Source organism: Struthio camelus, chromosome 1 (genome assembly GCF_040807025.1).
Source record: "Struthio camelus isolate bStrCam1 chromosome 1, bStrCam1.hap1, whole genome shotgun sequence".
Classification (NCBI taxonomy): Eukaryota; Metazoa; Chordata; class Aves; order Struthioniformes; family Struthionidae; genus Struthio; species Struthio camelus.
Genome location: NC_090942.1, coordinates 10,052,627 through 10,078,991, shown reverse-complemented (window position 1 = coordinate 10,078,991; position 26,365 = coordinate 10,052,627). Strand labels below are relative to the sequence as shown.

Sequence of the window (26,365 nt, the reverse complement as noted above, 5' to 3'; positions counted from 1 at the left end):
TCCTTGTGACGAGGGGAAATACGTGTTTTAGTGTGTTTTAATTTACAGCACTGTTTGCTGGTAGCAATATGTGCTGACTGGTGCTTACGTTCTAAGATTAGAGCTTGGTGCAGATGAAAAACTAATAGCCTAATAGAGAGAAGACAAAAGAAAAAGTACTCTGTACAGTTGTCTAGAGTTAAGGATTCTTCACCTTCCAACTGGAAACTCTATTTCTCCAAATTTACCCATAAATATCTCAGTATATACCAGTAGCTCATACATATTTTTCTTTTGTTTCTCTCATGAAAATTTTCTCAGAAAAGAAAAGAACAGGAAAGAGAGAAAAAATATCAATACTCTTGCTATTTCCCAGTGCCAGTTTTTTAGGAACAGACATTGTGGCAGTACCTATACTCTCAAGAATTAGCCCTAGCTGAGTTTTTTCACTGCCAGCTGTAAATAGGGAGGCACCTGGCCCATTCCCACTTGAACCTGCTAAAAATAGGTTGTAAAGCTGCTTAGAGATATGGATTTTAGCAAATAAGGAAGTAACCTATACAGAATGAGAACTCAGATTTTATGCTACATGATTTTCAAGAGGAAAGTGAAACTGCACCAGTCACATGGTCTTGTGTTTCTTATTATGAAGAAGAAGAAACAAAGGGAAAGGTTTACCCCTGTAAAAAATAGCTGCAGGCCGAAATCTCTTGCCTACTTCATAGAAATAGGAAAGCAACACAAAACAAAATTGCTTAAGTACTTTCCTAACTTCTCTCTCAATTTCGTCATTTCAGAATTAAGATACCATTTGCATGCATTAATAAAGGGACTGCCTGCCTATTTAAAGCGAAGTTTTTCTTCTGGATTAAGGCTACAGATCTCAACACCAAGCAGAAGTATGCCTCTAAAACATAGTCTTAGGTCCCCAGTCTATGAAGAAATTCCTGAGAAACATTTGATCGGATAAGAACGTTTCCAAGGAATAATCGTGCAAGGGTTTTTATATATACTGCATCCCAGCTGGATGATTTTGTGCCATGAATAAAACACTGTGGGGCACTGGTTTTTGCAAATAACTTTTATCCTTAATTTTTTTCACACAGTTGTCTTTTATTTCCTTGCAATGCTGGTGGTGGGAATTGCTGTAGGCCTCACAGGAAGCAACCAGCCGACTTGGAGTTTCATAAAACACAGAGTGCAGGCTTACGCCTGCCCACTTATGCTGCTAAGTGCTGAGCTGAGTGTAAGGAAGTTATGTTACATAAGTTCAAGCTCTTTTTCTGATAAATCAAATCATAACATAATCTGATTTAGGATATACTGACACCACAATTGAATGTTCTCTTTGAGATACCTCAGGTGCTGGAAGGAATACCAGACGTATTCATAAAGTACTCCTCTTGGCTAGTATAACTTGCTTCTCAGCTGCACGTTAATTAGCCAAGACAAAATGCCATGCTAATGAGCCTCTTCTGCTCTCAGTATCTGAACTGCTTCAGATAGCATCAGCGCTTACAGCATAATACTGAACAATTATAACCATAACCACAAACTGCAGTCCTAGATGAAGTGTGAGCCCCCTTGAAGGCAGCAAAAGTTTTGTAATGATATCAGTGAAGAATTTTAGCAAGAAAGGAGAGAGGGAGCATGATGATCTTGTTTGCTCTTCTTCACTTTCTTCTTACACAGAAATAGCTCCAAAGTAAAATAGTGAAAAAAGAACCGGACTTGTGTTTCTCACGTGATTTCTAACGGCCTCAGTAAGGCAAATTGGAAGCCAGCCATCTAGCTGTTGCGTGAAGACCACTAACCATACACACAACAATGTATTTCCATTTTTCACTGTCTTTGTGGATTATTTCAATGGCACTGCTCAAGGCAGCTGCACTCCATGCCTAAGAAGCTGCAGCTGTTCATCATGGATGTGTCAGGAAGGAGAAGGTTTGGAGCTTGTTTCCAGGGTTCCTACTGTGTGGAAGGCTGGCAAGGACCACGGAAAAGGGAGGGTATCGAAAAGAATGACTGTGAAGCTGTTTCCCATAGTTGTGGCTTTGGTCACACGGGGTGAAGAGTGAAGGTGGTTTGTTGGTTGAACAGTCTGGGCGCTCTCACAGCAATTATCAGGCAGTCAGCATTTGGGGACTGGTGACTAAACCGTTGAGGGATTTGGGTTTCAGCCATTTTCCTTGATATATCTTATAAGGCCAGTCATGTATTGACGGTCGTAATGAAATGGCTCAGTCTCTTGCCTCACTGTAAATTTGCTCTTTCAGGTTGCCAGCATGTGAGGCTGGTCCGGCTTTTAGTCAGTCTCATAATTTTTGGGGAAGCTCTATTCAAAGATGTGTAGGAGTAAGCACAATAACTCAGTGAAAGGAGACTTCCCAATTTATTTATCTTAAGAGAGACAGAGAAGGTTCTTTTCTGATCCCAAATAAGCAGATAACTTTGCTTTAATTATATCACTGTAAGGAAGGTCTGGTGTTTTTCCTGCCAGCCTTTTAAGTTCTCAAAGGCAACATTCTTTGCAAAGCTAGGCAGTTACCATGGTACGACGGACTTATTTTTAGTCAATAGCTGGAGAATTCAGCTAGCAAGAGAATGTATGTAGGTATATCCTGAGAGGAAACTTGTCACATAGGATTTGTACAGAAACCTGCTGGACACTTGTTTGGGGAAGTATAAATCACTTTGATGTGATTCAAGTTTTACCCTGGTCTTCTGTGGTCGCTTGTAATGAAGGAGTAGCAAAGGTTTTTTTTGTTTTGTTTTGTTTTTTTAAAGCTACACTACAAAGGGTTTCCATTTCACAGATTATGGAATCTTTTTCCATATGGCATCCACACAGTACAGTTTTATGGGTCTCATTCTCCAGCTGCATTAGTTTATAGGTGGTATATATGCCTGCAATGCTTGTCTCTCAGTGCTGAATATATTTCATCTTCCACCTCCCACTGTTGTGGCAAAGGTAAACAAAACAGAATTTAAAAGATAGAAAAGGGTGAATGAATCTTGCAGCCTTTGTGTCAACCCAGCAGGAAGATAGAAATGAAGTGATGCTTTGTGACAGGAACCTCATAGAAATTTCTGACAGTTTTGCTGTTCTCCCACTGATTTTACCATCGTTTTGGATGATCCTTCCTGTTATAATTACAGGGAATGTACACATGAATGCAAATGAGATCCAACAAATGTCTTTTCTCTCTCTCTCTCATATATGTATGTATGTGTATATATATATATATGCATATAAAATTATCTCTTAAATATAACTTTTATTAAAAGCTGTATCCTAAGCAGCTTCACAATGCATGAAATGTGACAACAAAGCAGATAGGTACCATGTGTTCCACACAATCACACAAGAGGTATTTATGGGCAGTCAGAGATCACTATGATATACCTACATGGATTCAGGTTTTATAGTCATGAAGAAACCTTGGATACATTGGAATAGTGTAAGCACGTTCTACGCTTATTCCATATGTATGTTCCATATATGCCAAGACCCTAATATGTTTTAGGCACTCTTTTGCCTAGTGTCCACATCACAGAGAGGCTGAAATCTGGTAATTTCTAGCTGCTTGGACTTGGGAATTGGGAACATAATTAGCAAAGAAAGTTCTTGAAGGAAAACCCCATGGTAGACAGAGAGATAATTCTTGCACCTAGGCACTTCTGGTATTAGACTGAAGCTCTCTGATATCTTTCTGGCCTGGAATTTTGGACTTCAGTGAGGAAGATATAAGCCGAAATATAGCGCCAAAATCCTTCACTGAACAGAGCCTTTAGCTCCTTTCTTTCAGGAAATAATCATTATAGTTAACGACCTTTCAACCTAGGATGTTACCTACGTCAATTAAGTATATGAAACATACAGGGATGTGTTTACTGTAGTCGCAGACACTTTAAACGATGACCTTGACAGCAGAAATGCCCGACTGCGTGAAGATGCACAAGCCAGCCCATTTGATCCCGTTCCGGTTCAAGGTCAGTTACACCGACTTTTTTACGCAGCACCGTACCTGACCTAAACAGCCACATCATGAGATCAGACTTGTTATGTTTTGCAGTCCTGCAAAAATGACTAAACTATTCTGACCTCAGGCTGGTAAATCCAGTTGGCCCTGTGCAGGTCTCTGGTAAAAGACTGTTACCTGCTCACTTGAGTTTTAGCTTTAGGTTTAAAATTAACCTATCCTAACAGTTCCCTGCAACAATGAGTTTATAGTCAGTAAAACTAAACATTCTAACTAAACTAATTAAACGGAATATTCAAGAAGATTCAACTCCTGTGATGGTACTTTATTAATAAAGAGGAAATGCTGCCTTTCATAAACTGAATTTATTCCTTTCAGAATCAACACCTGACTTCTCTTTACGTGAAAGAGGAATATCTGTTCAAGCTTTTTATTTCTTTTATCCTAATGAATGAAACTTCATGAACTTTGGAGATTAAATAATTTCCTGAGAATTCACTATTTGTAACCTTTTGATCACTAATTTACTTCGTCTAAGCTTTTGACACCTGTGAGCCTTCTGTAAAACCTAGAATTTCATTTTCAGCTGAGTGAAATTTTCACATATTTATTTCCCATAATGCTCTGAGATATCATACTGACAAAACTCTGACCTAAAAAAGCGTAAGATAAACTGTGGAACTTATGACAGCTGTGACTACTATGAAGAAAATCCAGTTTACCTTACAATCTCCAGTATTCATTTCCTAGCAGCCTGGTGATAGTTTGGTTTCTCTCCACAACTTTTATGTATTTTATGCTTTTAACACAATGTCTCATTCAGAACCTTGTCTGCTACATGAGGCAGTGTCCTTCAGCGATAATCCTTGCTTTGTTTTGAAAGTCACATTTTTTTTTTTTTTTTAATTTGGAATCTACCATTTTAAATACACTGTGGGTACAGGATACATCATAGTAACTTAGGGGTAGGATGACCTTAGCAAATAATCAGAGTTGACATAATTTGATTCCGTGATGGCTGGCTATCCACAATCTGCCCAGTCAAGAAAGATGTATTTTTTTTAATATGTTGTAATGCATAGTAAACCAAATGCCTTATAATTTTCAAGTTAGCTGGAAATAAATCTTTATAGCAATAAAAATATAATAGCAACACAGCAACTATGCCAAAATCTATTTAATAAGTTAATAGGAAAAAATGATAGGAACAAATTCTGCCTAATAGATTTGAAACTATGTCAGTGGATGTCCATGTCATTTTGTTAAATATCATCTCTTACTAATTATAAACTTTTATTAAGCAATGCCATTAAGCTACTATGTTAATTCTTGAAAGCGATGCAAATTATCTTTACGTTTTCCCTAATTATCTTGGGTGCATAATTTGTTTTTATAAAAGTTGGTTAATCTGAAAGAAACATGTTCAGAGGATAATAAACTTAAACTACTGCTGAATCAGATATATCTATGAAACTGTGTGAATACAAACCAGAGTGAAAAGAAAATGAGACCTGGAAATGTTACTTATGCTTCGTTACTAGAAAATGGCAGCCCATTGATATGAGGAAAAAAAAAATTAGAATTGGATGACTAGCAGTAGGAAAGCAAATCTTTAAGCATCCAGTCAATGCTACCTGTACAAGGTAGCGTTACATATCAAAACCTGGGTTAAGCTTACAAGAGAAGCTACAGTTGTCCTGCTTGAATTGCATGAAAACAGCATTCATTATGTTCAGACATTCATTTTCATTCTCTATGAAGTTATTAAAACATCTGTTTTATTACCAGAATGTAACCTTGCTATGAGAAATAGCAGTCTTTGTCTGAGGAAGTTTAGTCCTTCACTATACTGACTGCACATAAGCGGTTTAGAAATAAGATATTTTAAATCATTAAGTTCATCTACCTAGAATTCAAATTTTGTTTCTGAATTTTTTAATTAAAATATAAGAGGGAAAGGGAGATGGTTGGAGTCCCCTTAGAAGTTATTTGGCCAAAACTAATAAAAGAAGTACTGGATAGCGTGTGGGATGTATAGGGGGAAAAATATACAAAGAAAAGGAAAATCAGTGAATAAAAGAGGCAAATGAGATTATAAAAGAAAAGGGAGGAAAAAATCAATTTCCTGAGAGGAGAAAAAAGGTGCAATAGTATTACATTGCTGATTTTGGTTATGATTTCTTTATAAAAGTGCGATGGAGATAGGTGAAGTACAAAACCTGCATACGATTCACGGAGGAAGTTTGCAAAATCATTAACTATGCACTAACAACTTTCCAATAAAGAACACGTCCAAGACCATAAATATAATTTTTGTGATGAGTTATTTGACTGCTTAGATTCAATAAGTCTTTAAATCAGACTTTCCTTCTGAGGTATCTTTTATTGTGTGCTTTCACATTCACGTAGCTTTATTGATTGTATCTTCTTCACTGCCATATGTTAAATCGCAAACAATAAAATTGAAACATTAAATCACATTCCTTGCCTTTCATGTGTCACCTACCTATTGGGAACATATGTTACACTGGCACAATAAAACTTGCCCTGAAGGCCTGGTCTGTGGACACAGTACTGTGCAAATGGACGGATATAAAAATATCCCTGTGTCCTAACTGAAGATTATTTCATTACAATAATATTATAAATATTTAAAATGTAAAATATGATGTAATAACAAATTTCAGGAGTCTATGGCCCTAAAAGAAATGCAGAAGGACATTTGCAGTGTGTGTCTTCCAACAGTGTTTACCACTTCTACGATGCAAAGTATTCCAAAAGTATTGTCCTTGAAGGGTTTAACCCAGATACTCTTTTTATTTGACTGATATTTTTGCCACTTTAACCTATCATGCACTTACTGTTTGCATAAACACTTTTTTGCTGTTAATCCCAAACTACTGAGAGATACATAAAATAAAATTAATGTTAATATTATGACTTTTAAATTAGTTAATGTAAAGATAGTTCAAACCAGACAGCACATAATTTTCAAAACCGCACTGGAACTAACTCACCTATTCTTCCTAAAAGTGCCGTGGGGTCTCCACCTCACAGCTAGTCTGTGGGACACTGTTTTCTTTTTTTGTTGTTGTTATTTCATAACAAAAGACTGTGACGTACTGACATTGAAAGTATCTTTAGTTTAATTTCTAAAGGAAGGAACAAAGTTTAACTGAAATTTCCTAGAGCAGGAGTCCAACAAAACAGCTGGAGTCTAAATGAAAAGGACTTCTATTTCTATTTAAAAAATATCTTTTCTGTACTGTTTGGGAGAGATGCTGAGTTCCGTCATCTGCTCCAGGAAAATAGCACTGCAGTCTCACTATACTTATCTATCTCATCCTTTTTTTTTTTTTTCTTCTGACTTTAGTCCTTGTAAAATGAGCATTTCAGTCAGAAATCAAAACAATATTTAACTTAATGAGCATTATAGAACATTGAGAAAAACAATCTGTTCATCTAGGCCTTACTATTTCATCTAAAAAGTCTGATCCTGAGACATTATCCATTGTTGTTTTTTTCTCAGGCCCTGGAGGGAGCAAATCAATTTGCAAATGCAAAATTTGTTAAAGGCTTTGGGCTTTACCCTTGAAAGAAAAGCACAGCCCGTGTTAAATGGCTCTGCTCCACAGAAAACTACAATGCGGGTGGTGGGAAGGAGTCTGCAATCCTGGCTGGAAAAACTGCTTCTGCAGCTGGATCACAGAGGCTAATTTAGAGGAAGAGGCACAGAAGTGATTATAGTCATGTTCCTTCAAATGGTTTGATCCAGTGTATTTGTACAGTGTTTGTATATGTTACATACGCTTTTGGACCGAAAGTAGCAATACTAAGCAGGAAAGATGTAACGACCCTATACCACATGCCCAGAGTCTTCTTAAGAGTTATTTTTGCCCTCTTTGTGCCACCAGCTTGCAGCTCCTCAGGGAATTCTTCATTCCCAAGGATGTGTATCTTAAGATGGGATTTTCCTCTTCTGATTTTAGCCATTCAAAGTTTGATATCTAAGTCTCCTTCCTCTACAACAAAGCAGACTCTCTCAGAGAGATAGGTGTCTGCAGATGAGTAAGATGAATCAGCTTTTGGATGTGCCTACTTCTTTTTTTGCTGCTATAAAGGGAATTTAGGTGATTAGTTCAGAAACAGACATTTGCCTCTTAGATGAATTCTGTTCTTAGTTTATTTACATTTATTACTCTTACAAGGTTGGATTCTACAAACCTTATTCAACTGCGGAGTCCCTTACTAGGCAACTAAGTGCACTGTTTGCAAAGGGTTAACAGGGCTGTCAGGTACTAACCGGTGAGTAAGCATGGTGCAATCTGGCCGTAAGCCTAGCAGGTTGAACTGGGTTACCTGAGAATGTGTGACTTACTGTGAACAAACAGTTAATGTGAAATTTAAACCAGAAAAATACATCATTTATGCTACAGTCACCCACTACGATTACTTCCTACTACCATGGCATCATGGAACTAAGATAATGGAGGTAAATTATATCACAAAACTGATGCACAGATATGCAGGATTATACCTGTTCTGTGAGTATAGCTCATAGGGTGCGTTGTAGAACCACCTGAGAAGAATAAGTTCTATATATTTTAAAGTATCTATCTATCTATCGTTCTATCTATTTCGCTGTAGGGTGAAAACATAGCATGGTGAAGCATAACATTTCTCCTAGGTTGTATTCATATCATCATAGTTAGATAGATAAGCCTGGCCTAGTATCATAGGCAAGAGATGAGCCCATCCCCCTAGCTGGACAACTGTGTGTAGCACTGGCTGGTAGGGGTCAGAGTGGACGCAAAAAAGCAGACTAAACTGGCCCGCACTGAGATTTGTGCTGTCACAGCTAACCTGTCAGTAACTGGAGAAGTTCATCTAAGCTAGGCTGGCCATCTTTGTACCTGCCCACACACACACAGATGCGCACACACAGGCACACACTTATATCCAAACACATATATCCATGTCTATAGAACCTACAGTTACACCTGCACGATAGCTGTGTCATAGCTAAGACGATAAGAACCTTTGGCATTTTGAAAGGACTTCAGAGTCGGCTAGTGTCTTGATGGAGATCTGCATAGACCTTTCCTGTGCAGTGAACTCACCAAAGGAGACCAGAAGACTTTTAAACTGAAGAAAGCCAAGTTTAATTAGAATACGCATTAGGCCAACCCCATAACTATAGCTCATCATAACTTGGTCAAACAGAATAGAAAAGAAAAGGGCTTATACACAGCTCTCCACTGTGTCTCTGCAGGGTTGCTCTTAGCTTCTAGCCAACTCAGTAGCTTTGAGCTGCAGCAGACTTGGCACGGCTCTGTGTGGCCCTGAGGAAGTTTCTTTTCTCATCTCTGATGCCTGGTTGTGTCTGCTTGCTGCTTCTCTCAGAAAGGTCTCCCACTGAGCTGTGCTGGTCCTTGCTGTGATTTTCTGTTCTCTGCCTACCAGCTTTCATGCTCTGGAACCTTGTCTCCCCTCAACGACTTAAATCATTTCCAAAGAAGGAACAATTTTTCCTCCCAGGGAGCTTCACCTGACCTAATCACTTTTCTAAAGAGATTATAATACATCAACAGCAGCAAACAAACAAATAATACCGTCCCTCACACACTTAATGGAAGGTTTTCATTTATTTGATTGCAAAACAATTTAAAATATTTGCTCATAACATGATCACCCTTTATTTCCAGAGTTTAGTAATCTTCCTTCCTTAGCAGTGGCATTCCTTGTTGACTCTAAGCACGAAACACTGAATCCAGGGACAGTTTGCAAAACCCAGTGCGAGATGGGAAGTGCCGAAAGATAGACTAAATCAAATCTCTGGCAAAGGCTGGTTCGTCTATATGAGGTATTTTGCCTACCAAATTTGATCAAAGGGCCTAAATAGAAAACAGGGACTTTCTTATAACTGCAGATGCTTATCCACCTTCTATGATGAATCAGAAGATTCAGATTCCTCAAAGAGCCCCAATGGAAGACACTTAAGGCCCAAGACTTTGGGTGCTGAGAAGATACCTCAGATGAGACAACAAGAAACACTAAATCCAGGATGGCTCTTTTATTTTTTAGAGCATTTATACCAAAGGAGCTTTAGTCCACCTGAAGTTCAGAGCTTGGAAAAATCCAATGTGCAAGTCTCTGCCTCTCTTCTTCAGAAACACTGAGATGGGGTTCCGGGTTTTGGTAGTTTTGTTTTAAACTTGAAGAGCAGTAGTAGTAATATGTACTCCTCCGCTTCCAGAGCATTTACGTTTAGATTTTATTTTTTTTAAGCGTAAAATATATCAACACTCCTGGAGGTAGGCTGCTCTATAAAATTGCAGCCTAAGCCACTGGCTGCCTAAGCTGGGCAGCTTGAGGCAGAGCAGTAGGTATCTAGGGACATTTTCTGTTCAAACAAGGAAAACTACAGTAAGTATTTGTAGTTGCAGAACAAAGCATAAAGCAAATCCCAGACCCTCCTATCCAACTGGAAATGATATTTGATGGCAGAGTGTCTAAAATGTGTTTTCTAATTATACCTAGTGAGGCACTGAAAGCCAATTAGGTGAATATAAATTATATTCCTTGAAATAAAGCCAGATCATTACCTGATAATGATCTATGCAACATGCATTTTAATGACAGAAAAGTGAAATTCCTAGGATTCATAACATTTTAGTCTTTTTCTTCCTAATCCTTGCAACCAATGTCAAACCTAAGACAGGAAATTTCTGGAAAACCTCTATACCTTAGCAATGTTTATTATTGCTGTTGAGTTTAGCACTCCGGTTCTGTAGTTGCAGACCTGCCTCCTCCTGTGTTAGTTCAGGACAAATACAGAGCAGCTTGACAAAAATCCCATTGATCAAGAAAAACCTTTCAATCAAAATTAATGTTAAAGAACAGCAACTGGACATAGACTAATAGAGCTATAAGGAAACACTTAGACAATATTTCACGAAAGACAAGAATACAAACAACCATTTTAGCTTGATTCAATTAAAAAAAAATCTGACCTTACAATAATTGCTCGTTAAAGTATTTCTGAACGAGAAAATTAACTACTAGGATTTTTTTGATAACACTCAACTTTTCTGAAACAACAAATTTTTCTGTTTTAATTCTCATATAGGTGGGAACAGTCCATTTTTTTTAATATAATTTACTGTTCAAACAACACTTGTATGTGTACTGAATCTGCCTTGTAAAGTCATTGTCACAGGTAACAAAGGGAGCCAATCATCTACACAGTTAAATTGTTAATAGCAAAAATAGTGATAAAGCACATTGTAAGTATCAGTTAGGCTATTCCCAGAATGGGATAATTAAAGTGGATTGAGACATCCTGAAATGAAAACCATTAACTTTTGTCCAGGGTTGCAAGGCAATCTATTCCAAAGAAAACCTCATTCTTATTATGCAAAATTACTCTCTAATTCTGTCTTTGTCTTCTCAGAGAAGCTTAGGGCTTCCACAGAAAAAAGACAAAGCAACAAAGAAAAAAATCAACCCGCTTATTTTATATCTTCATTCCAACTTACCATGTAGCTTTTTTTCTTACAGTAAGCCAAGGTGTGAAATTTACCTTTTATCCTGTTTTACCTAGTCAGCAAAGCAAGTCACCCTCCAGTAGGGTGGAGCTCCACTTTTGAAAAAGTAGATCTGTTCAGACTTAATAGCCTCCAGTTGCCAGTTCTGGGGCTGTACCTACCCTTGTAGGGGGGTGATGAAACTGTTCTTCCCCTCTAACATTCCAACATGCCATCTCAGAAATTTAATGCCTAAATCCCATTTAGAGATACATTACCAAGTGCCTCTACATTCACACTGTTTTCCTGAGGGCTGAATTTATTTTTAAGATCTCTGCGTATTTGCTTGTCCAAGAAAAGAACACCAAATGCTATGTCTAACAGCTACTAAATGCATATATATGATCCCTTTGGAAAATATTGCAAAAATTTGAAACTGTAAATATCTTTGCAAGCTGCAGAAAAATCAGATCGATATGCTTAAAGGTGCTATGAATACATGGATGCCAGATGCACTGGGCTATGGAAAGCACCACTCGTTTTTGTTATTTAATGCTTAGAGAACACATGGCAGGCTAGTGTTAAAAATGAATCTGTTCGCCATTTACAAGGCCATTTACAAACTGATGAGCAGTGTAACCTTTTACTGAGATGAAAGTAAAGAAAACAAGGACATGTGAATTTTTGACTTAAATGCTCTCTCAAACCAATGGCAACACACATTTATATTTATAAAAGCTTTTAAACACCTGGCTTTCACAACATCTTACTCTTGGTAGAATTATTGTTCTGATTTGCCTGTATCACTGCCACGATAGAATGTAGATTTTCCAAAATAAATATAATCCAAACAATCTTGGGCAATTGTGTATAACAAAACACTCTGCGAGATGAGATGCAGATGTTAACAAATGGCTCAGACGTACACTTTCTAACCCTTCAGGTTATCCTCTGCTGACTGAACTTAAGGGGGAGAGATAACAAAAAATATTTGTCTGCATATTTCAGAAAACGTTCAACGCCAGCCGTCATTATCTTAAATTAATAAACCTATATTTATATTTCAAATCGGATGGATGTTATCCATTCTGGTTCAATTATTATATTTTACATGATTTATACAATCCATATATTGGTTATGGCCTATGGGCATTCTTACAATAGGAAATGACTGAATATATAGGTATTTATACTAGTTATAATAATAAAAACGTGTAAAACAAACTTAAATCAGGGGATAAGTATAGCAATTAACAGTTCTGTAAAAATTTTAACTAAGATTTTGAGGAATAGCCTTCATTTACTTGAGAGAATAATAAGTGAAATAATTTTCCTCTTTACAACTAAATCTGACATCTTATCTGTCCATGATTTAATGACCAACTTAGGAGATCATATTGTGGAGATCACTCTTTTGCTCTAAGCCTTGGATTCATCTCATCTAAATGTAGCTTTCTGCAAAACAGCTACCTCATGTTAGCTAGGTGTCCAAGAGCTCACTGTGCACAATGCAGAAAAGTATGGTCACATTTTCTCCCCTCTTTTAGCTCTGAATCACCAACAGAATATCTCGGAAGGAAAAAATATATATATATATTCTCCTTCAATAAGGACCACCACATATTGCAGTGGATCTCATCTCAGAAACCTTGAAAGACTAGGCACCTGCAAAGGACCAGTATCAGACCAAACTGCTGCTGAAACTGTTTATATGACTAGAATTAATCATCTATGTGAAAGAATATTAAGATAGGAATATTTACACCAATTATAAATTTAGTGTTTCCGTACTGCTAATTTACACTAAATCAAGTGTATTTCATCCACTTTTTCAGATTTTAGCCACCCAAACTCTTTATGATATCAAAAGAAGACTTTGAGATGCAAAGGATAGTTTTGAGCTATACCAGTGCATGTTCTGAAGACTTGCATTCAAGTGACTTATATCAGATTGTTACTATTAGTAAAATTTACTGAATGATGTTCTGGAGATTTCCAGAATGTGTTTCCGTTATTAACGAGAAGTCTCATTTTCTTCTGGCATAAGTTGATGCACATCCTTTGAAATCAATGAGTCTATGCCAGCTTATTATAAGTGGGCGCTATACCCATTGCACCAGCGTCTGCTTGTTGATATACTGTGGGGAAAAAAAAAAAAGTTTTTAAGTTGAGCCCTCAGGATTGTATCAAATAGTAGTCAGTCAGTTTTGGATGCCAGAACAGCAAGCTGCTGGTGTGCAGAACGGGTGGACAGATGATACTCAAAGGACCTGGAAACAGAAAGGAATCTCTGCCTAAGCAATTTCGGCCTCCATATCTGGTGTAACTTTATTCAAAAAAAAAAGAGTTTGTTTCATTATTGTTCCACTATCTGGAGACTGTACAGTTCATTTGGGATATGTTCATTTTGAAAGTATTATTTTAGCTTTTTTTTTTTTTTTTGATAAAGTACTTGGAGGCTTTTGCTGGTAAGGAAAACCGCTCAACTCGATGGCAGTTAACCTAAATGTTTTTCAAGCATCCGATATTAATAGAAGAAATAAATAGATGGAAAAGTCTGTAAGAGCAGACTAGCATTATGATGGCTAACTGCTAAAGTTTACCAGCTATTGAATCCAAGAAACTACTATAACTAGAGTTAGCATGTAGAGTTACTATACAGAGTTACTGTAGCTAGTATTACTAATTTGCATTTTAAATCCCGAAACTATATATTTGCAATTAATGATGTGTCTTGAAATCTGTTCAGACAATTAAGGGTAAGAAGAATTATTTACTTGAAAATTTGGCTTCAGATAATATTTTACCACTAATTTTAATGGAGTGAATAATCCCTTATGCTGGGCAGCTCCAGGCTGCAAGAAATGAAATGTTCTTGTCCCAGGAATTCAATCTGCAAATGAAGTATATAAAGTTTGCAGAGATCCCCTTAATTGGCCATATGAAAACTAATCTCCAAAGAATAAGGAGATTATTTTAGCCATTTCTTTTCCTTTGGTGTTTTGTTTGTGCTAAAGACGATCAGGAAAGAACATATTTTAAGGCTAAAATAATGGAATGGCTTTTACACTGGAAAAAAAATTGTTGAAGTACATGTAGCCAGATGGGAGAAAATTTAAAAGCATTTTGGAAAAGACTATGAAAGAAATATTAGGGAAGAAAGCTGGAATAGAGCAGAATGAAACAAAAATTATGTCAGAATAGAATCTGAGTACTGAAAACTAATGAGTGAATGTGATACCTTAGGTGCGAAAGAAGTAATTGGGGGTTTAGAAGTTGTTACTATAATACTTGAATCAAAAAGTGACTTCCATATTTCAAAAAAGAAGAGGACACTAGAAAGGGGCAAGCTAGAGAAGATTGAGGCATGATATGATTTTTCAGGGAGACTGCTGGAGAAGCTATGTTTTAATTAGATTTCAGGACCAGAAGATACCACTATCAATAATCAATTTAAGGTCTCGCATCATAAACTGAAGAATGAAGCCAATGGTTTTGCAGCACACAAATAGTTTTCATTTGAGCTAGTACATATATTTCAGCAATATGTCCTAAAAGATCCAACATGATGAAGAGCTATACCTAGGTTCTTCAAGGTACTAATTTCTTCAGCCATTGGATCTAGTTACATTTTCTGCTGGATAAAAGAGTCTCCTACAATTTTAGCAGTGTCACGGACCAGCAAGACTTGATGATGCTCCGAGTATAAGAGAAAGTGCATCAAGACACTATCAAAATCATGGTGTGAAATAGAAAATTTAGACAACTGGAAGGGCTAGGGAAGAATCAAGAGAAAATATATGATGTCAGTTTTGTGAAATAAATTCTCAACACAGGAGAAACATAGCAAAAGAAATCACATTTTTGCCAGATGCATGAAAAGCAAAACATATGGCTTGTTTGTCTCACATTTTTTGCATATTTCTTCTGTGTTGACAGACAGGTTTTGGGAGATGGAAAGTGCCTTTCATTTCAGTGAAATACCCATATACTTTCTATCATTATTATTATTATTATCATTTTGCCAGCTTGAAAAGGACTGTTTCAAATGGTTAAAAATGATTCAAATGAAAATCAAAGCCAGAAAAACATTGGAAAAACTCAGGAACAAGCCAGAAACTTTAATGAAGCACTGCAATGTTATAAAAAATAACATTTCTGATGGGACACATTTTTTTCAAAATTCCTGGGGAGGGGGCGTGTGTCAAAGAAAGTAAGCAACAGTTATGTATCCCTTTATTAGGCAGCATATAAGGAGAAATCTATACAAATATTTCCTTTTATTTAGCCCAGTTTTTGACTTTACTTTTGACCTTTCACTGAAAAAGAAATACAATTCTTTTTGAAATTAATGAATAAAACAGATTCAAGGAAGTAGCAAGCTATGTACACAGCTAGGAGGTATTTTCCATTTAAATACAGAAAATCAAAAGTCCAAGCCGCTACCCTTCCCTTCCCCAATATATTAGGAAATTAATTGTGGTTAAAAAACTAATTTAAAGTCCTGACCCACAGCAAAAAAAAAAAAAAAAACAAAAAAAAACCCTCTCTCTTCTCTGCCGATTACTTCCTAGACTTCCTAGGTTGTCTTTAATCAGATGCAGACTTGCAGAAAGGTGTGTGCTGCCCTGATAAGTGTGACAGTGACTCAGACTAGGTGAGTCCAGGTCCTGGAAATGGAGCTCACAAACGGGCGCCCAATTTCATCTCACAGGCAAGGAGCAACGGAAAATGGGCTCTGCACCGCCCAGTATTTTGAGTCAATGGGAAACAGTGAAGAGCCTGCACTCCTATGGATCTGGTTATGTCTGTCCCTCGAGAAGAAGCGTCTGATCTGGTTTTGTGAAAGTGAATCCTGCATCTGGAAGTGCTGGGAACATGATGTCAAGACAGCTTAAGGGGAGCCAAGCTCAGACTGGTACATCTATACAGCACCTCCCTTTGGATATGAAGTATATATATATGAGCTAATACCTATCTTCCTGCAAGACCTTTCATCTCAAGGCAATCTGTTTAGCAGCATGGAGCACTTGGCTTACTTGCTCATTTTATTAGGGTCTGCATACTGGATGCAAGGAATGCTCATGCTACTTTTTCCACACAGAAATAGCAAAAAGGAGAATTGTATTTATAAACATAAATTCTGTGACCATTTTTTCTATTTTCTTTTTTTATACTTTGTTTCCCTGTCTTGTCATTTTTTAACATAGATTTTTTTCCTGTAATGTGTGAAAATGCAACTTTCAAAACTATGACAACACTTATGAGTAACTGCCACTGTGCTGATAGTTAAACATCCAAGTTTAGCGCAATATGTCTTTGAAAATGATCCCAAAGTGATGACACTAACGATTTTGGTTATGAACTAGAGAAGAGAAATGACAATTACTGATTAATCTCCAACATATATATGTTGGCAGTCTACACAGAAGAATTATTATGGATTAACAATCAAATGAACTATCCAATTTGTACAACACGGACAGAATTAGGCTGTACATCAGGAAGACATTTAAACATGTCTAACTGCCCACTGAAAATGCCCACTGAAATCCCTTGTTTAAAAACAGGAGTAAAGGGGAGTCAATGAGATAAAATAGGAATCAATAGGGCTATTCGTGTTTATAAGTATTTAAATACCCTTGTGGTAACTGGGGATATATTCTATATGAAGAAGTACCATAAAATTCATAGATATGTTTTCAGTTAAACATTCAAATGGTATGCAGCATCTGTAGTAAGAATCTGTCTGAGAGCAAGTTGTGTAAAAATTGAATATGTGTCTCAAGATTTGCTCCTTTGTGCAATACCTTTATAAATCACTCCTCCAGAACCAAGCGGTCAGCATCCTGCTATGCACAGCTGTTTGCCCAAAGAACTTCAAATACAAAATAAATAAATACAGGAAAAAAAAAAGCAACGTGGAAAAATACTATCACAGCTGAAAAATTAGACAAGCGCAGTTTGTACTATATCATTAGTCATGTATTGGCAAGTCCTGATTATAAAGGGTGTCACCAGCTATGCATCCTCAGAAGTCATTTGGCATTCTGAATTAGCTAGTAAATATCTAGTCACATGCTAAATAAAACAGTAATTTTTACCCAGGTTATTTTAGCATCAGCTTCTTTAGCTATTTAGAAACTCCCATGAATGTTTTGGAATTTCAGTGTACTGAACAGCTGGAGAAGCAAGTCCTTAGCTAAGCCAGTTATAAATTATTCCTTTCTTATAAGACTGGGTATCTGTGTGCAATAGTATACCCTGTGACCGCTAGATGATGGCACTTTGTTAAGCTGATGGAGCCAAGAAACATGCAGGTAAGATCGAGAAAGTTAAGGGCAACTAAAACACAGTTCATTGGATTGCAGCAGAAGGTTAACACAGATAAAGAATCTTCTACAAACGAAAGAGATGGGTCATGAAGCTGGCAATAAAGTCCATTTCAGAGGATGCCCAAGAAGAAACGTGCTATATAGAAGCAGATAGAGGCAGTACTTTTGGAGCGAGCAGAAGGGCTTTACAAACTTGGAAGGGAATAGCACTATCCAAACAGCTGAATGCATTTTAGAACTTAGGAATTTCCAGAGCGTTGAACTGAAATTAATAAAATTTACTCCAATGCACATACATAGATGATGAGCGTGGAATGCTTCATCCATTCACAGAGCAAATGAATGGAGTTTTCACCATTTCTCCAGATGCATTAGATTAAAAGGAAATCAAGCCAAGGAGACTGTTTCAGACTGCTAAAAGCAAATACTACATTAAAAGCAGATTAACACTGAAAACACAATTGTTCTACACATTACTTTTAAAGATTTTAATGTCACCTACTAGAGTGCAAAATACAGATGAGGACTGGAAATGCTAGGTCAGAGACTGAAGGTGAATTCCAGGTGAGAAGTGTCTTATGAAAAAAATGAGTACTCAGAAACACTGAGCATACCCATCCAGGAAACCTATGTCATGAATTAGTATAGTAGCATTCTTTGTGCATTTCCTTTAGGGATAGTGAAGTTACTAAATAACTAGAGGACTAGTACAAGATCTGCAGCTTTTCTTTTTACTGGAATGTGAGCAGACAATGAAAAAATTTTTTTTGTAGTGGTGCACAGATTTCAACAATATCTACAAGGAAATACAAGGGCCTAGTTTATATTTACTGTTGAACAGTCAAAGAGTTGCATACAGAGTTGGAAATGGAGAGAAATTATTAGCATGGGTTCATAACGCTCTGATAGGCAGAGAGAGAGGATTGGTTTTTTAGAGTTTGCATTCTTTGAAAATTATTCTTCATTAATAGGTTTCTATTTCCAAGGATTTGACATTCCTAAATATTTATTAGTTTTCCCTCAAATATTTAGGGGATAGTTAAGAATTATTTAGATTGCATTTTATTGGCAATCCAAGACTTATTTCTAAACTATTGGAATGTGCTCCACGTTTCAGGGAGATATCGCAAGAGCAGGAAATCTCACCAGCAAAAGTTTTTTTTATGACAATAACTGAAACCAGCTTAGACTGCGCAGTTTTTGAAAAGGCTCTTGTCTGCCTCGAGATGAATGGCATAATATATTTATAGGAGTACAGGTAGAATGAAAGTGAGGAATCATGCTTAGAAACAAAAACAGAAGACAAATGCCTACTTGCATTATTCACAAATGGTCGTTTGACTCAGAGCTCAGATTTTTGCTCTCTGTCCACCAATTACAATAGCTCAGATAAATGAGCACATTACTATGTCAGAGTAATATAGCAGTGAAAAGAAAGAATATTGGTACCTGACAATAGCTTGAAGATATTTAAGTGGCACAGTGATATAGTAGGTGAGGTCAGCGTCTAGTCTAGAGCTGTAGTTGTTTACGAGTCTATCCGGAAGAGGTGGTTTTGGTGTTTACACTTCTCGGTGAACAGTGAGCTGGCCAGAGCTAGAAAAAGCAAAGGTCTTCATAAAAGTTCTGCTTTCAGAACTATTTCCAGCCCTCGTGATTTTGATCACTGAGGATGAGGCCAATAGGACCGTAGAGCAACCCTCTGGGCTTATGATTTAGATATTATTGAGACAATTAGCCAGGCAGCTGCAGCTGCGGTGTTAGTGATTTGAAGGCTGTGGACTTTTTGTTTGGAAAGGTCCTCAAATAAATATTTTTTTCTGGCCAGCCACTAGTCTGGTTCATTAGCAACATATACCTATTTCTCCCTTTTTTTTCAGTTTGTTACAATATTATACGTTTACTTTGAGAAGTCCAAAGAAGACATCAACAATAGTGATGACTTTTTCTGTGAGCTGTGGCTCAGCAGAAGTGTCTAGGTAATACATGAATGTATCTCTGGAGTCCAGAGAAAACCTCAGTGGCACCAAAGTTAGAGATTGAAATGTTCATTTCATGTTTATGTAATATTTTCTAATATTTCACATATGTTTACATTTAGTGTCTGGCTGCCCTCTAACTTACTTGCCTCCACTTTGTGGCTTCCCTAGTCAAATACTTCCTTAGTATTCAAACATAAAAAAAGAAATCTTTTTATCTCTGTCTATTCCATGGATTTTAGGAACTGGGTCAAACTGGACTTACCAATGGGCCACACAAAGACATACAAAAATGAAAATAGATTTCAGACCTGTTATTTAACGCAGGAAGCATCTGTGGGTGACGGAAATTAAACAACATCATTTATCCCAACATTTACTGGTTTTGAGATTTCTTTTCCTCTTTTGTAGGGAGCATAGAGCTTTAGCAACCATGACCAGTGTAAACTAAGACCTGGCTTTTAGTAAGATGACCCTACGTTGCAAAGTTCATTATCAAATCCATATTTTCCCCAAAGCTGGGAGTTTTTAGCCGTGTAGTTATGTTGTTTTTAACAGAATTTAGGTTTGTCATAAATTCAGCTCATGGATGCATCAGAGCTTTGCTAAAGTATGAGGGCATCCAAGTTCATTCCATGCTATAACAAATGGAAAATGATGGCTTTGTCTTGTTTTCCCTGAATTCCATAAGATTTGGCTGCAGTTCCCTCTGCAAGAACAAATTGTTTAAATCAAATTATAGTATATATACCAATAGCAGTGGTAAAGCTACTTCAAAGTGTGTGCATAAAATATCTGGCCAACTGCCTTTTCCCCAGAGGAGATGGGGAACAGCTGTATGGGCAGTGAGCTCTGTCCACCCAGCTAAATATCTCTTCTGAAACATATTCAAAGCCCATTGCAGAGACGGGAGATGCCGATGTCATTGCTGCCACACTGGTGCAACTCAGTCCTTACTCTGTGGTGGCAAGCCTAGAAAAAACAGAACTTGATCTAAATGATCTCTTTAGCTCCCTGGTAGTCAAAAATTGCCTAAAACTGGTTTAGAAGATGAAGAGTATATTCTAATAATCCTGTAATCAAATAGCATCATCTTCTGAAAATCCTGGATTCTCTACACAAGAAGTACAAGTATAGGCAATTATGCCTTCTTGGATGTCTTTCCATATTCAAAATATGCCACCAGGTTTCAGTAGCTGATAGATTAGATACAAACGTAGGTTTGTGTAATCAGCATGATATTCCTGACTGATAAGGGAGCTCAACCTAGACTTTAGACATTCTTGGGTAAGATTCCTCCTATAATGTAGATTATTCATTTTTGAGCTGGTCATCTCTAGGTTCCCTTTACTGTCAATGAAGAGAAATAGAAACTTGTAGGGTGTGAGACTTCTTTTGGTAACTAATATATTTAAAATAATTCAGATGAATCACTCTCTGTGTTTAGTCTTCTTGTCTGAAAACATAAAAAGACTTGAAACTAGCTAAAATGTGTATGCACACGTTGCACACATTTAAAATTAGGTCCAGTGAATCCCAGAGAATCTTTTTTGTGCAGAAAATAGTGAGAAGAGTGATCTCACCAAGCTCCAAACACCAGTGTGCTTTAGTTCTTCGATAATTTTTAACTTAATGTCTTAAGCCTGCATGATCAGCTCCAAACATCCAGGGCATTTAAGGCTGTGGTTATACAAATGTACAGAATGGATTAAAATATTATGATGAGAAGTGAGACAAATTAAAGTTGATTAGAATTATTCTTTCAAAGGAGATACACAAAATAGTGCTCAAACACCTAAGTCTGAAAGTTTACAGAATCTGCACCTTACAAATGTGCGTGTGTGTATGTGACGTGTGTGTGCATTCAAGTGCCGAACTCGCTCCTTAGAGTAATATGTTCTTCTATAGGGGGACTAACAGTAGTATGCTGCCTTACATCAACATACCATACATGACATTGGCCAGTGGAAGACATTTAGAAACAGATGTATGAAATTTTTTGGTAGACAGACATACAAGAAATTTTAAATAGGAAGTTCCTCCTTACTCTGCATCTGATATTGATGGTTTAGTGGCCCGTACAATAAGGGATCAGAAAAAAAAAAGAAGTAACTAAGAATATTACTTAACTAAGGAGGTTCAAATTAATTTCTAATAATATCTTACCTATGCAAGAGATTTTATTTTACTCAGAGGATAAGAGAGTCTACAAAATATACTAGATTGTTTACCTTTGTTTTCATCTTCGTATTCCTTCGATAATTCTGCCATGCAAATGCATATACCAGTATCCAGGCTTTGTAATGTCATGCTGGTGTATTAAGAATACCAAAGGAATTATTTAAACATATAAAATATCGGGCTGAAAACGTAGCTGGGCATTGGGAAAAGTGGAATATTAGTAGTTAATATTTGCCCTTTTGGCTGGAGGAAAGGCAGAGCTTGCAAGTTTTAGCTCGACTGAGGTGATGATATTGCAAATAAGTTAGGGAGAAAGGCTTAACCGTACTCTGCGAAAAGAATAAAGTTGGTAAACAAATCGTACTTGGATAACAAGCAGACTACAGAGCTCTGGCAGCTTCAAATTTTTTATTATTTTTGCCTTGTGTTGTTTTTTTAATTAAATGAAGCAAGACAGAGCATTCAGAGCATGACTCAAGCTATTGCTAAAAGTCCTAAATTAGATTAGTTTGGCATTTAAGTCCTGGCAATTTTGACTCAAATGCTTGGACTGTAAAGAAGGGAAGTGTTGAGGAATGAGGCTGAGGTCATTGCTTCTGAAAAGTCAGGTCCACATACTATATGCATCAGCAAAGAAGATTCTTCTTAATTCTCCTTCTGTGTCCTCCATAAGTCATTGTCTCTGTTACCCAGCATGTGTTAGCAAGACACTATACTAGATGATGCTGTGCAATATTTGGCAGTGGGAGTGCAGAGAGGGAGTTAAACCTGTAGGAAAAATACAGGACACTGTGCACACCGAAAGGCGTTGCCTGTGTCTAACCCCTTTGCATTTTTGCATGGTACCCAGTGCCGTTTCCCAGAAAATTTAGATTTACTAAGCATGCACTACCATAACACTAAGAGCTTGCATTACATCTGCTCACATTCTATATACTATGCTGCTCCTACATGGGAGGCTTCCCAAAAAGGGTAAATTCTCCTTTTCATAGGACTGAGAGGTATTCAGACTAGTAACTTTCTAAAATAATCTACATTTGCTTCCATAACGTTACAAGGACCACAAAGACCCACAGTCCATAAGCTGCAGAGATTCCCTTTTGCCTGTGAAGACACTTTCTTTCTCATTTACATTTCTTCCTGAGGGATGCTAGCTAGAAGATTTCAATCATAACATCAGGTGAAGAGACAGAAGCATTTAGAAGAAAAGGAAGATGACATGAAGCTTAAAGGTTAAGTGGGTTCTTGCTTACTTCATCCCCTCCTATTAAGAAAAAAAAAAAAAAACTTTATGAAGGGACATAATGACCTTTCATTTATTTACCACTGTCTGACTGCAAGCCCTCTGTGCCATCATGTTTGTAGAGCATCCAGCTCAGTCTGACCTCACTTTGCCCTTACTCTAATGTCAATATTTAAACACAATCATGCAATCATGATTCCTAATAAGACCACGTGCTTTTGCGGAAGTCTGTCTGACTTTGAATGAAAATCACGTTTCATCTAATCATTTCTACCTATTGGAAAAAAATCTAAGGATGACCTGGATACTGAATGTGGGTATCAGAAAGGAAAATATATAACCCTATGATTTATTTTCAAGATGATATCTTGTCATAAGCAATGTTGTTATTTATTTAAATGAATTTCATTTGGAATGTAATTGTACACATCCGATGCGTGGCAAAATGTTTTTCACTTATTATATCCCAGTTGTAAAGTCCGGGTCATTCTCAGATAGTAAGTAGCTGACTTGAAGTTATCCAGCCATAGGATACTGCTCCACTGACCAGTATAAATTTTTAACTGTGCCGTTTTAAAAGAGCAAAGCATTAAGCTAAGTCTCACTATATTAATGGGGCCAGAAAAGGTTCTGCGTTTGCACACTGGTTATGGAGGGGGAAAAAAAAGTTCGAAGAAGATTATCTACAAAGCTTTCCCTTCTTTGAAAGTTCATTGACTACCACTATCTGATACTATTGAACGTCCTGAAGTATTTTAGAGTTTCCTTAATACTCCTGCCAAAACAGAGCTCAATGTTGAGTCCTAAATTACACCTCTGACTTGAAAGATACAATCTACATGCAAAGGGTGTTACATTTTCACATTACAGGTTCTAAACTTCCTGGTCATAAAATGCAAAAACATAACTGCATAAGTACTGTTTACACCTCTGGAGAAGATGTTTATTGTTCGAACAATTTCTCCCTCTTAACAGCCTTCCAGTCATGCAAATAAAGCAGTAATGAAAATCCAGCTTGCGAAGTTCAGTTTCTTAGGACAAAACTGAAAAAGCTATTTTTTTAATGAGGAAAATTCTAAAATAAGCAGCACTTTTAAACCAGTACAAAGAAAATAGACTCTTACCCAAGTTAAAAGAAGAGTTTTCAATGACAGTGACCATAAGGAAAAGAATTGGTCTGTTTAGGACTCTGATTCTTTACCCGTATTGGCACATTAGTGCTCAGCATGCCTTCCACAAACCCAGCGTTTTTTTATGCCTGTTTTACTTTTGTAGTTCTTTTCACATTGCCAAACTATGCAGAATTTCATCTCTTCCAAACAGCACTAGTGAAAATGATAATATGGAAGACAGGATCACACCATAAATATTTATTAGGCCAGGCAAAAAGTAATAAAATAACATGCATCTAGAAAAGTAAATCCCTGATAAAAGTCATTTTAAATGAGTCCCTGCAGAGCTATTCCAAGAGACTTTTTTTGGCATGCACAGGGAGCAAGTGCTCTGTTAAAGAAACAGAGCACAATTCCAAAGACTGCACCAAGTAAACATTTGCTTCCATAAAAGAAAACAATGCCACATAAAATTGAATTTAAGAGTAGATCTTTGACACGCTATTTTTCTTTCATGAGTGGATCCTTAAAACAAATAAAGGCGTAAAATCTTGCAGCCACAGAATGGTACTACTCGTATGGGTAATATCTACCCCACTGATAGCGTGTCAAATCTTCACTGTTTTGATAATCCTTGAGTGAGAGCATATTCCATACTCATTCAAACATAAAACTGTGTAGAAATTTATGCAATCTCTTCAAAAATACAATTGGTAATATTCATTGAAGTCTGCGTTTGGGCACTTTTTCAGGAAAAGACTGAGAAAAAAATGCTAACATTTCTTGCCTTGCTACAAATCCATAACCACGTAAATTATTTCCTGATTATTTCATTAGAGACATTCTTTTTCCCCTGTTGCTATCTTGCCTAGCATCATACAAAAAAAGGAAAAAAAAAGAAAAAAAAGTCAAATTAACTTTCCAAATTTACAATCCATTGTTTATACTTAATGCTAATTGCTTCTAAAAAGTTTAAAGACACTGCACAAATATCACTGACATGAAACTATAATCTAGCCTATTCAATGACAATTCTTCAAAGAGTGTTTTTCTTAGTGTAACTTTGGCTTCTTTCTTGAAATGCGATGTTAATGTTTAAGCGTAAGCTCCAGTGAGAGTACTCATATCAACCGTATTACTGTAATACTGTAGCACTTGACTGCGTTTTAATTTACTTAGTCTTAGAAGACCTTTCTGAGCTGGGGAAGAACAGCTTCTTCCATATGACATGTAAAGGATCTGAGAAACATCAGTATAGAAGTAAGGTTCAAATATGGTTTAATTTCTAAAATACTTTTTTTTTTATTGCTTTTTCTCCAAGAAAGTCTCGGTTAGCCTGTTCAGGAACCTGTTTACTAGCCAAAATAAGTTTATTTTCTGTTAATATATTCCCAGAAATAACATCAGTTGTTTGAGCTGCAGTTATAGCTGGACAGTTGTGAGTTTCCTGCCCAAAGCTGTCGAAGACTCAGAAGTTTGGTCTTGCTGTACCTAACCCTCAAAGGATCGTGACCACCGCTAAGAGCACACTGTGAGCAACATGGAGCTGAGCAGGCGAAGGTAGAGGTTGTCTCGCGGTAACAGCCTCGTGGTTAGCCCTCCGATTTTCAGTTTGGGAAACCTGCATGCAATCCTTCTTCACCCTAAAGTTTAAAATCTGTCTCCAGGACAGTGGTTGCCGAGCTGTTCTGGGCAACAAGAGAGCACGGGCTGCCGTACCCTCCTTGCGATGTTCAGTCACCACGCGGCCCAATCACACAAGGTCTGAAGCACTGCAAGTCTAATGCCTGGGACGTGTAGCCAGAGCACACAGCGGCAAAGAGATTCGTGGGTGCACCTGTTTACAAATATTTCTTTGTTTTTCTCTTATAGTGCCATTGGCTGAAAAAACAGAAGCAGTGTAAGGAAGTGGGGACGGGAGCCCAGTGCTGCCCCTTGGGAGATCCCACTTGCAGCTCCCGTATTCTTGGTGAGAAGCCCCCAAAATCAAGCCACAAATTAAGCCCATGCTTCAGTTTTCCAGTTAA

General features: G+C 37.1%; 1 protein-coding gene across 3 annotated transcripts in view; it reads right to left on the bottom strand.

Moving 5' to 3' along the window:
- The window catches only part of SEMA3A (semaphorin 3A), a 330,745-nt gene that overhangs the window by 259,915 nt on the left and 44,465 nt on the right, over nucleotides 1–26,365 (bottom strand). The window lies entirely within an intron of this gene.